Genomic DNA, 12,521 nt, shown 5'->3' with positions numbered 1-12,521 from the left:
CCGATGTGGCATGCCTTGATACGATGCCATGTGGAGAAGAGTCGAGCACAAAAGAGGATGAGGACGTAAATAGAAGCAGAGCAGAAGCGGATCACCAATTCACTACTAAACCTAGAGCACGGACCGCTATGAAGTATGAAGTTATCAAATTTAAAGAAAAGGAGGTTCAAAAATTGGTGCAAAAGCATGGGTTGAAAAAGAAGAAGAGGAAAAGAGAGGCCCAAACAGCTGAGGATAATACAGCGAAAAAGAGAAGAGACGAATTAAAAAGGGCTTACAAGAAGAAGATTCACGCCTACAAGACTAAGTATAAATCACAAAAAGTGAGGCGTACATTCCCGATGCTTGAAGATGACAAAACGTAAATGGGAAGGAGTCTAGCTAATGACTCCTAAAAAAGAAGCGCTTGGCGGGAGGCAACCCGTCGTTAGAGTTTGCTTTCTTTTACTCTTTATTTTTTATTTTTGTTTTGTGTTTCAATTTTAATCTTCCAAATCATCGGACTTGTCTGCTTAAGGGAGCGCCTAGCTTAAGAGTGGGGTGAAAATATTTTGAATAAATAACAAAATTTTAAAAATTAGTAATGATTTACAAGAGACTCGCCGAGTCTGACCCTGACTCGACGAGTATATACTGATTTCAGAAAGAAATTGTAACTGCGCGATTGGACTCGCCGAGTCTCACCCTGACTCGACGAGTCGAGCTTATTTACAGAAAAAAAAAATAAACATTTTCGAAATTACTTTTACATCTAATAGGGGTTTAACCCTAAAAGTTCAGTTTCTACACTACACTCGCCGGGTACAACTCTCTCTCAAACATTCAAGTGCTCTTCAACCTTTCTTCCAAATTCTCAAGAATTAAACTAAAAAGGTAACAACTTTCTTCTTGTTTTCTAGATAGAATGTGATTATAAGGTCATCTACACTTGCAATTTCATGAAAAAAAGCTCGTTTTTGAAAAAGTGATTAAATTATAGGTTTTCGATTTTGTCATGAATATTGTTGTTTTGAACGTTTATTGTGGCCTTATTACTTAGTAGGAAGTCCCTGAACAAAACCCTTGCAAGAATTTAAAGTTTACATGGTTCAATTTTGTGAGACCCGTCGACCGACTCGTACAGGTCGCGCGACTCGCCGAGTCGGGCATGGACTCAACGAGTCCAGTCGATTTGCAGAAACAGTTCGTTTTTTTTTTTACATTCTGTGTTTTCTGGGTATGGTTTATATGTTTTGCAGGAATCATGTTTAGAAGAGGACAATCTTCAAGTGGTAGCCAAGGGGAATTTCCATGGTTAAATTTCCCGCAAATCGAATCCGCTTCAACAATGCGGAAGTGGAAGAAGAAGCTTTCCGATATCAAAAAGAAGGAGGTCTATGTCCCGAACAGAATTGATTGGGAATGGTTGCAAAATGTGCGATATGAAGAAGAATTAGCTCCATACCTTTTAAAGGAGTTTCAACATGACGGCGAGTCAATGATATGTGATGGGTGGAGCCGGGTCTTCCGCATGCAAGAGCCGGTATATTTGGAGCTTTGCTTGGAGTTCTTCTCCACGGTATCTTTTACCGGTGGAGTGGATTTATATCATCCGGCGAGCTTCACGTTTTGTCTTGGGGGCGAGTATCATCAATGCTCGGTGGTGGATCTTGCTTGCCGGCTAGGGATTTATGATCAACCTTTGGTTTCAACGAACCTCTTTCGGGCCTTTTTGGCAACCACTCACATGGTGTTTCCCGATGGGGTTACTAGCATGGGTTGGTGGAATACTATTGGCAATAAAGTTTATATCCCGAAGTCTGCGCAGGAAGGGAGCATCCGATCCCCGACCCACCGCCTCATTCACCGCCTTATTTCCTCCACCATCAACCAAAGGAAGGACGATGACAAGGTTTCAAACCTTGATGTTTTCTACCTATGGAGCATTATCACGCCCGGCGTCTTTTGCAACATCCCGTGGTGCATTGCTTCATACCTCTCAGCGGGTGCGGTCAAAGATCCCCAAAATCACGGCCAGAAAAGACCGGTTTTGTTTATACTTTATGATAAAGATTTATCAGAGTTATCTTTTAATCAAAGGGTTGCGGAATTTGTCCCAAAACAACAATATGATAAAGATTTATCAAAAGCATTTCCATAGAAATGTATTTCATTAAAAGACTCGGGATGTCATGTTCGTACAGATCAAAAGTATAAACAGTACAATATAAGCCTTACTACATTATTTCATATCTACAGGCCTATATTCGTAATCCCTCGTCCAAAACAACACACCTATGCTCATGCGCCATTACCTATAATACATAAAACTGAGTGGGTCAGGCTTGGGAGCCTGGTGAGCACATAGGGTTTTCAACCCACAATAAATAAGTTTATTAATTTCATCAATCAACAATAACCCGATTACCCGTTCCCGTTATCCTCACATTACGTCCCTAAACACCTATTATAAGGGACCTAGCCTAAGGATCATCATCGGGACGGACTCTACTGCTAAGGGGATTCCTCAGCAATAAATGTCCTAATAGGCGACCATGTAGGGGATGGAGTACACCGGTGAACACATCGTTCACAACACCTACATGTTGCGAGCCTGCTAGTGTTCCACTGGACTGTCTAGAAGAGTCCGTGGTCGTCATCTATACTCCGCTAGATGACTGGATCAACAACAACAACATCGAGGTCTCTCATCATTTTATCACACATCACCTATTACATCTACCCATGTTTTACCCCAACATTTTCGTAGATATAAAATACATATACAGTTTAAATCATTGAAAACATGTATAACAACGTTCATCTAGCATAGATAGCAAGTATTCACATAACACGTAATTTATATAAAATACTTCATATCTATGTGTAAGTTGAAAGTAACTATACACTCACCTGATTAGGTGGTGACTCAGCACTCGGACAGCGCTTCGATACTCTCAAAATGATATTCCTTCGATAAAACCTAGTATCGATACCACTAAGGTTTAGTCTAATGATAACCGCGACAAATTAATTGTCTGACTATTATTATTATATAAGCGTTAATAACACTCAATATAACTCATAATAATAGCCCAAATAATTATTTTAAGGACCTAATAACATTCCTATATTAAAACATAAGCTAAACTAAAGATAGGATAGGTACAGCTCACTTACAGCGGGTTTTTCTCGAAAACCGGGCTTCGCTGGAGCAGCGTTCCCGAGCCGAAAGGCTCTTTTCTTGGGACTCCGGGAGCCTCGGGGCTTCCTTCGGGTGCTAGGGGGTTTACCTAGGCTTTTAGGGGGGTTAGGGAGCTTAGAGAGAGAGTTTAGAGAGAGAAAGAAGAGGGGTGAGGGGTGAGGAAATGAGGGAACCCGACACCTCTATTTATAGGGGAGAAATCTGATGGACTCGCCAAGTCTGAGTCATGACTCGCCGAGTTGGTCCATGTGGTGACCTTCTGGTGGTGCCACGTGTCCAATTCTCCCCCTATCGCGTATCACCCTTCAAACTTAGAAAAATCACAACTTTCGCATACGAGCTCCATTTTCGACGTTCTTTATATCCACGCGTAGGTAAAATCAAGATCTACAACTTTCGTTTAGACTCCGTCAGCTAATTCTTGACCGGTCTCAAATTTAACAGTAGGAGGCGTTTAGATTGTTAAATGACCGCGAAGAGTTCATAACTCCTTCATATGGACTCTGTTTTCGTCTGTCTTTTTACCGTTGAGTTCCTATTAATGAGATCTTCAACTCCCATTTAGGTCGCGTAAGTCAAAAACTGCTCGAACTAAAATTCGAGTTTCGGGTCGTGCACTGCTAAGCCGAATCTTAGAAAAATCATAACTTCTTCATACGAAGTCAGATTTTGGCGTTCTTTTTATCGATGTTCTTAGTTTAACATATTCTACGACTTTTATTTAGATTGCTAAGGCTAAAAAGTCTTCTATCATAAATTCACTATTTACGTCTCCCGGTGTCGTGCCGGTTTTGCCGTAAAACTTCGGCGGGCCATAACTTCTTCGTTATAGCTCGGATTTCGGTATTCTTTATATGTACGGAAACCTTGAGACATATTCTACAACTTTATGTAGAGATATTGGGATTATCTCACACTTTAATTTTGACGCTCATTTTTATTCTTTATTAATTATACATTTATAATTAAATAATAAACACATAAACACACATAATTCACATAATAGTAAAATATTTCATATTTATTACTTCAAAAAGAGTTACAATAGTTGACCTAGACTATTACATTGACAAAAATGCTTAGCCCTGAAACCCGGGCGTTACACGCGAGAAGCTCGATTTTTGTGAAGATCTTCCAGATCTACCGAAGAATACTACTTGTACAAGCCGTAGTGTTGTCCGATCATCTTCTGATCAAGTGAGTGTGTGTTTACTTTCTTCTAACACATAAATATGAAGTATTTGTTATGAAATACGTGCTATGTGTTTGTATATTATTGTTTATTTGAGATGAGTGTGGAATGGATGTTTTATATAGTTTTTAAATGAGTTAAACTGTATATGTATTTTATATCTACAAATATTTTGGGTAGAACATGGGTAGATGAGATAGTTGGTGTGTGATAAAAGGATGCGTATGGATTAGACCAAGATGTTAGTTTTAGATCCGGGAGTATGGATCAGGTAAAGAGATAAAACTTGTTATTAGTCTGGGAGTATGGATTAAGACTAAGTTAATTGTCCCTAGTCCGGGAGTATGGATTGGGCACAGTTATTGATCTGGGAGTATGGATCAGATTAGGATTAAGGTATAGTTAATTGTCCCTATTCCAGGAGTATGGATTGGGTACAATTATTGATCCAGGAGTATGGATCAGATCAGGAGGTTAGTTTTAGATCCGTGAGTATGGATCATGGGAAAAGGTTAGTTTTAGATCCGTGAGTAGGGATCAGGTAAAGAGGAAATCATTGTGAGGATCGATGGGGTGGGATAAGAGTTGCCTTTATATGGTGAAATTGTATAAGTTTGAATGTTCTATATTTATAAATATATAATATAACATTTGTTGGATGAAAACCATATATGCTCACTAGGCTCCCAAGCCTGACCCACTTAGTTTTCTTTGTATCACAAGTATCGATACGAAGACATATTTCACAAAGAGATTTAAAGGAGATATAAATCATTAGTGTAATTGAATGTAAGTTTTGTTTATGCTTATATGTCTGTATCAGAACATGACATCCCGAGGTTTTATTATTAAATGAAAATACATTCTCTTTGAGAAATGTTTTGATAAGTTATTATTATATCTTGTTTTGGGAACAAATTCTGCAACCGTTTTCTTTAAAAGATTACTCTGATTTAAAAATTAAAAAAAAAACAAAGCACAAACAAATCGGTCTTTTTTGGCCGTGAAAATGGGGGTGTCACAGTTGGTATATGAGCATTAGTTTAAGCGAACTAGGAATTCGTAGGAAATTTCTAGACTTAAACTTAGAATGCTAAGTAATGATCGTGAGGAGTGTGTCTAAAATATGTTAGGTAGTACACCTAAATTGACACAAGCACTAGTTTATTTTAGGAATGATGCCTAAAATGCCTTTATGTGATAAATGTTTTGTGAGATAGTTATATCAATGCTATTATTTGTTCGGATCCATGTTCTGTTGCCGACCGGATCTTGAAACCTTATGTGTTTAGGATTCTAAACGTAAGACTACGATATTAGAACTAGCATGTAAACGTTTCGGAGTGATAAGGATGACTTAATTATCTATCGTGATTGAGGATCTGAATTCACCATATTCAGTGTGTAGATCAAAATGGTAAGAACCAGAAGTGGAGTTGGAAATGCAAACGAAGACAGGAATCAACCACCTATGATTGAGCAAGCACCTGTTGTAGCAGCAACACCAGAGCCAATGACGATGGTTGGGGGGGTGCAAGCAATGATGCAGATGATGTTGGATCGCCAAATAGAGGAGACAAGGCGATTACTCCAATAGAATCGTGTGGAACTGTCACTTCAAGTGGAAGAGCCTGAAGTAAATGGAGGGTAGTCAGAGGGAGGAAACTACAGTGGGACTGTTGGACAAGCAAAACCCCCGGTGGCAGAAAGGAATGACCCGAAAAGGAAAATAAACAGGGATGGGTGTATGTATAAGAATTTCTTGTGTGCCAAACCGCCAAGTATTTCTGGGAGCCCAAAGCCTGTAGAGATTATGGACTGGATCTCCAAAAATGGAGATGGTGCTTGAAAGTTGCAACTATAGCAACAAACAGAAGACTGTCTTTGCAGTTAGACAACTAAAGACTGGAGTCTTGAGCTGGTGGAAGTTACTGGCAGATACGATTCCCCGAGGGGAAGCACTAAGGATGTCTTCAGAATCATTCTTGGAGCAGTTAAAGATGTAGTACTGCTCAGAGATAGATTTGATTTATCTGAACAATGAATTCCAGAACCTGAAGAAAGATAAATTGAGCATTGATGATTATGCTTTTGCATTTACCGAAAAGATGAAGTAATTTCCATACTTAATGCCAACTGAACTCTCAAAAATTGAGAGGTTCGCAAATGGACTGCCTGCCGACTTTGGCCCAACGGTCAAGATGGCAACTACTTTGAAGACAACAGTCGGAGCAGCTAAAAATGTGGAGACCCAGTAAAAGGAAAGGGGTCTAGAGAGAATCAAGGTGGGCAAGAAAAGAAAGATTGAAGGATCTTCAAGGTCTGATGAGAAGAGAAAATTTTCGAAGTCTGATTCGAAGAAGCTCGAAGAATGAGCACAATGGTGTGACGAGTGCAAAAGGAAGCACATTGGGGAATGCTCTAAAAAAATGACTTGCTTCAAATGCGGAAAGACGGGTCATTACGCCAGCAAATGCCCAACCAAAAGAGAAGTCTGCTTTAAATGTGGCAAAGAAGGGCACTTCAAGCAAAACTGCCCAAGAAGAGAAGAGGCTATAAGGACAAATGCACCACTAAAGCCAAGAGCATTCCACATGATCTTTGACGAAGCAAAAAACAATGCAAGGATTCAAGCATGAAGACTTCATATCAATATATAAAGTCTGTATCAGCAAATGTAGCCTACTAGAGGCGTAGTATAGGGTGAACTTGAACCTTTGTGTAATCGTTTCAAGAAATAATATAAACCCTAGTTTTGCTATCTGATGTGTTGAATGATTATGTGATTTTCTTATATGGTGACTTGGTCGATTGCGGGACAATACTTGGGACGAGTATGAGTAGGTGTGAAAGGTAGTAGATGCATATACTACCGGAAGCACAGGACTCACACTTGGATCGGGGAAAGTCACAAAGTTACCAAGAAGCTAGTAATTGATTCCATTTTATTCTAGTATGTCATTACCATAGTTTCGGTAATGACTAGTAAGATGGTTGTTATTCCGACCCTAGTGGTCATGTCCAATTGGGGTCCGACTACGGTGAGTATGTTACGGGGTTCAGAGAACCAAGTTCGATGTAACATCCGATGTAAGTCAGGAGATTGAAGTCAATGCGATCATTGGTATCGTGCTCGTTGTTAAAAGAAGTTTGCAGATAGAAATGCTACATGCTGAAACGTGATTATATCACATTAGAATATGAAGGAAGGTATATTCCATTCTGAAATTTGACTCTAAGAGACTTGAGTCTAAGTGTTGCATCATACGATGAGAGGTCATTAGAAAACAACCCACTGGTATGTTACAATAGATAAAGGAAAGTACTTATCCTAAGAAGAAGAATAAGTCATCAATAAGTATTTATTTTGTAACTCATAGGTTGCGATTGAAAGTCCAACATGGTACGATAAGCAGATGCAAGATTAGGCATTGTCTTCGGTCAAGAAAGCAATAGAGTTAAATACTCTTTCGAGGGAACATGGAAGTTACAATTATTACTTAGGATGAATAGGTAACGTATGGAATCATTATCCAAGCCCTATTTTCGTTGATGATTTCAGGACGTAATCATCCTAAGGGGGAGATAATTGTAACGCCCGTATATCCGGGCTAGTCTATTTAGAGAAGATAAGCATCAAAAATGAATTTTTGCTGGAATATTATTTAGAAGTAGTAATCTTAACTAAGTTGTAGTATATCTTACAAGGATTCTGTGCATATAAAGAACGCCGAAATCCGAGTTATAACGAAGAAGTTATGACCTGTCGAAGTTTCGCGACAGAACCGACACGACACTGAAGGACGTAAAAAGTGAGTTTATGTTATAGCAATATTTAGCCTTAGTGATCTAAACAAAAGTTGTAGAATACGTTAAACCAAAATTGTGCATAAAAAGAACGCCCAAACTTGACTTCGTATGAGGAAGTTATGATTTTTCCGAAGTTTCGACTTAGCAGTATACAGCCCGAATCCTCGATTTGAGATCGAGTGATTTTTAGCCAAAACAATCTGAATGATAATCGAATATCTCATCTATAGTAGTGAAACGATAAAAAGATACGCAGAAACAGACGTCGGATGAAGAAGTTATGAATTTATAACAGAGTTTTCCTGTCTCGGCCTACTAAAAATAATATAAAAGTAATATATTATAATATATTAAAAATAAAGTCAGAATTAGCCAACAGAGTCTAAACGAGAGTTGTAGAGCATATTCTCACCTACGTGTCGATATAAAGAACGTCGAAAACGGAGTTTGTATGCGAAAGTTATGAATTTCTGAAGTTCGGAGCGTGAAACCCCAAACTGTCAGCCACCACAACGTGGCAGGAGCTCCGGAGTCTATCACACCCACTTGCAATGACGTATGCAGTGACGACCCAGCCACCTCGACGTGGTAAACTGTGACATCCCCATTTTCACAGCCAGAAAAGACCGATTTTTTTTGTTTATGCTTTATAAAAATCAGAGTACCTCTTTTAATAAAAATATTGCGGAATTTGTTTCTAGTAAAACATGATATATACATTATCAAAGCATTTCGAAGAAAAGTATTTTTATTCATTTTAAAACATTTGGGATGTCATCGTCAATACAGAAACATAAGCATAAACAGAACTTACATTCATTATCATTAGTGATTTATATCTCCTTAATCTCTCAGTGTAATGTGACTTCATATCAACACCTGTGATATAAATAAGCTGAGTGGGTCAGGTTGGGAAACATTGTGAGTACATAGGGCTTTCAACCCACAATAATATAATTATTATGTTTAAACAATCAAACAATCAACCCAACTTCCCATCCCCATTATCTTCCATACTCTCAAGAGTCTACCCTAAGAGTCATCTATCTTGCCTTCGTTCATTCTGAAGTCCTTTGCTTCTAGGGTTATAGGATTGGCACTAAATCCATAGCTGCCAATACTCATTCGTAAAGCACTAATTCCATAGTTGCTATCGTTTATTCATCGGGTACTAAATCCATAGCCACCAGTGTTTATCTAATAGGTACTAAGTCCATAGCTACCAATTCCTAACAAGTACTAAGTCCATAGCTACCAGTGTTTGTCCAATGTGCACTAAGTCTATAGTTGTCTATGTTTACTCACATCATCTTTTATCTCTCATCATTCATCTACCCATGTTATACCCAACATATTTGTATATATAAAATACGTATACTATTTAAATCATTTGAAACATGTATAAAAATATTTCACCCAGTATAGACAACAAGCATTCAGACAATATTCACACATAGCACGTAATTTATATTAAATACTTCATATATATGTGGAAGATGAAAGGGACCATGCACTCACTTGATTAGGTGGTGATTCCGAACTCAGACAACGCTTCGTTATCTCAAAACAAATTTCCTCGACAAAACCTAGTATCAATACCACTAGGGTTTAGTTTTTAACGTTAACCGCGACTAATTAATAGTCTAGCTATTATTACTATTATATAAGCGTTAAATAACACTCAATATAACTCATAATAATAGCCTAAATAATTATTTTAAGGTCCTAATAATGTTACTATAATTAAATAAAAACTATATTAAATATAGTATAGGCGTAGCTCACTTACATCGGTTTTTATTAAAAATCGGGCTTCGTTGGAGCAACGTTTCCGAGCCGAAAGCTTTTCTTCTGGGAGCCGTCGGGCGCTCCGGGGCTTTCTTCTCGTGCTAGGGAGGGTCCCTAGACTTGGTAGGGGTTTAGGGAGGTTAGAGAGAGAAAGAAAGGCTTATGGTATGAAGAAATTATGAAGAGTTCATCTCTTATTTATAGGAATTTTATAGTAAAGTAGTCTCCAAGCTTCGTCCGTATCTTTCGCGTACGAGCTCCTTTTTCTACGTTATTTATATCCACGCATTGGTATTTACGAGTACTACAACTTTCATTTAGACCCCGTCGTCTAATTCTCCTTCTATCTCAGATTTACAAAAACTGTATCGAATTTGCCACGCTCGAAAAATAGAGACTAAGCTTAATCCATAACTTCCGCATACAAGCTCCGTTTTTGACGTTATTTATATCCACGCGTAGGTAAAAATAAAATCTACAACTTTCCTTCTTACTCTTTCGGCTAATTCTCGACCGATCTTAAATTTAACAGTAGGAGGTGATTACACTGTTACATGTCCGCGTAAAATTTATAACTTTTACATACGGACTCCGTTTTCATCTGTCTTTTTGCCGTTGAGTTCCTATTAATGTGATCTTCAATTCTCATTTAGGTCGTGTAGGCCAAAAACCGCTCGATCTAAAATTCGAGTTCCGGGCTTTGCACTGCTAAGCTATATCTTAGAAAATTCATAACTTCCACATACGAAGTCAAATTTGGGCGTTCTTTTTTTGTATATTATCAGTTTAATGTATACTAAAACTTTTGTTTAGATCTCTAAGGCTAAAAAGTACTCCATCGTAAATTCACTATTTACGTCTCCCGGTGTCGTGTCGGTTTTGCCATAAATCTTCAACGGACCATAACTTCTTCATTATAACTCGGATTTCAACGTTCTTTATATGTACAAAAACCTTTAGACGCATTCTACAACTTGGTTAATATTATTCCTTCTAAATAATCTACCATTAAAAACTCATTTTTGATGCCTATTGTCTCTAAATTGACTAGTCCGGATCTATGCACGTTACATAAACCGTACCACGACGTGGCAAGGGCAAATTTTGCCCTATAAATAGATTTGACGGGCCAGCCGAGTTTGGGGTTGCTCCAACTCCTCTCTCTCACTCCCGATACCCTCCATAGTCATCCCGAAGTACCCCCAAAGTCTCGGTTTCATCCCGAGACCCGAATCAAGTCCCGAAGCCCGAAGATCCCGAGAAGTGAGATTACTGAGCTGAAGCTCTGCCCACGAGAAGCCCGGTTTTTGTGTAGATCTTCCAGATCTATCGAAGAATACTACTTCTACAAGCCGTAGTGCTGTCCGATCATCTTCTGATAAAGGGAGTTTGTGGTTACTTTTTCTAACACACAAATATTGTAACAACCCGAAATTGTTCCTCGCCAAAACCCGTTCTACCCGAAAAAGTCGCCATTATCAAATTAGTTCCGTTTTCATTTTGGGTTAATTATTTAAACTTATATGTTTATTTTAATTTAATGAGTGTCTAAACCACTCAGGAACTCATGTAATTAGCCCAAAATATTATTTTTATAAGTTTTAGAAATGTCCCTGCCGGGTGACGGGAACTTAATCGGGTGCGACCAAAAGCCGCGTTTAACGTCGGTATCGGGTAGAATTCCACCGCGTCCAAGTTTTAGGACCTATATAAACGTGTTTTAGCATTCATTTGAAGCTTTTTCCTTGTCTCTCTACTCTCTCTCTAACCTCTCTCCTAAATCCAAAGTTTAAGGGTCCAAAACTCAAATTTAAGGCCTCAAATCTCTAAGGTACTTTCCCTAGCTTGTATTGTAACCTTCTTAGCCTTCAAATTCAAGTTCAAAACATGATTTATGACCACATTCATGAGTTTACGGCCATGGAGCATTCATGGGCCGTAAACTCATATTAAGTGGGTTTTTAAGCCCTAAAACCCCTCCTAAGCACTATTGGACTTTAGATATGGATTAATGGCTTAATGGAATGGAAATATAACATTTAAAACATGGATGTTGTGGCATTTGAAGGAGTTTACGGCCAAGGCATGTGCTTGGGCCGTAAACTCATGTAAATGGGGTTTTCATGCCCTTAAACCCCTCCAAATCACTAATATGGCTTAGATATGAATTATAGAATATTGGTATTATCATTTGGAAACTTGAAAAATCATTTTTGAAGGATTATTATGATTTTACGTCCAAGGCTTGTGCTTGGGCCGTAAACTCCATGAAACATGGTGCAAATCCATTTCTAAGGTGTTAGAAAGCCATCCAACACTACCAAAATCCTTGGAGTAAATCAAAGGACCAACCAAAAATAGTTTAAGGGCCTTAAACACATCAAAACCCTTTCATTTAAGAGTTTATGGCCATAGCATGTGTTCCTTGGCCGTAAACTCCAAAAAGTGTGTTAAAATGTGTCCCAAATTCACTTCAAGGCTTTAAGGGAATTTTAGAAGCTCTTACATGCAAGTTTTTAACCTCAAAACACAAGGATTTACTCTCTA

The sequence above is a fragment of the Lactuca saligna genome, chromosome 3, assembly GCF_052625555.1.
Source record: "Lactuca saligna cultivar CGN05327 chromosome 3, ASM5262555v1, whole genome shotgun sequence".
NCBI classification, from domain to species: domain Eukaryota; kingdom Viridiplantae; phylum Streptophyta; class Magnoliopsida; order Asterales; family Asteraceae; genus Lactuca; species Lactuca saligna.
The sequence above is the reverse complement of the archived record's forward strand: the minus strand, read 5'-3'. Positions refer to the sequence as shown.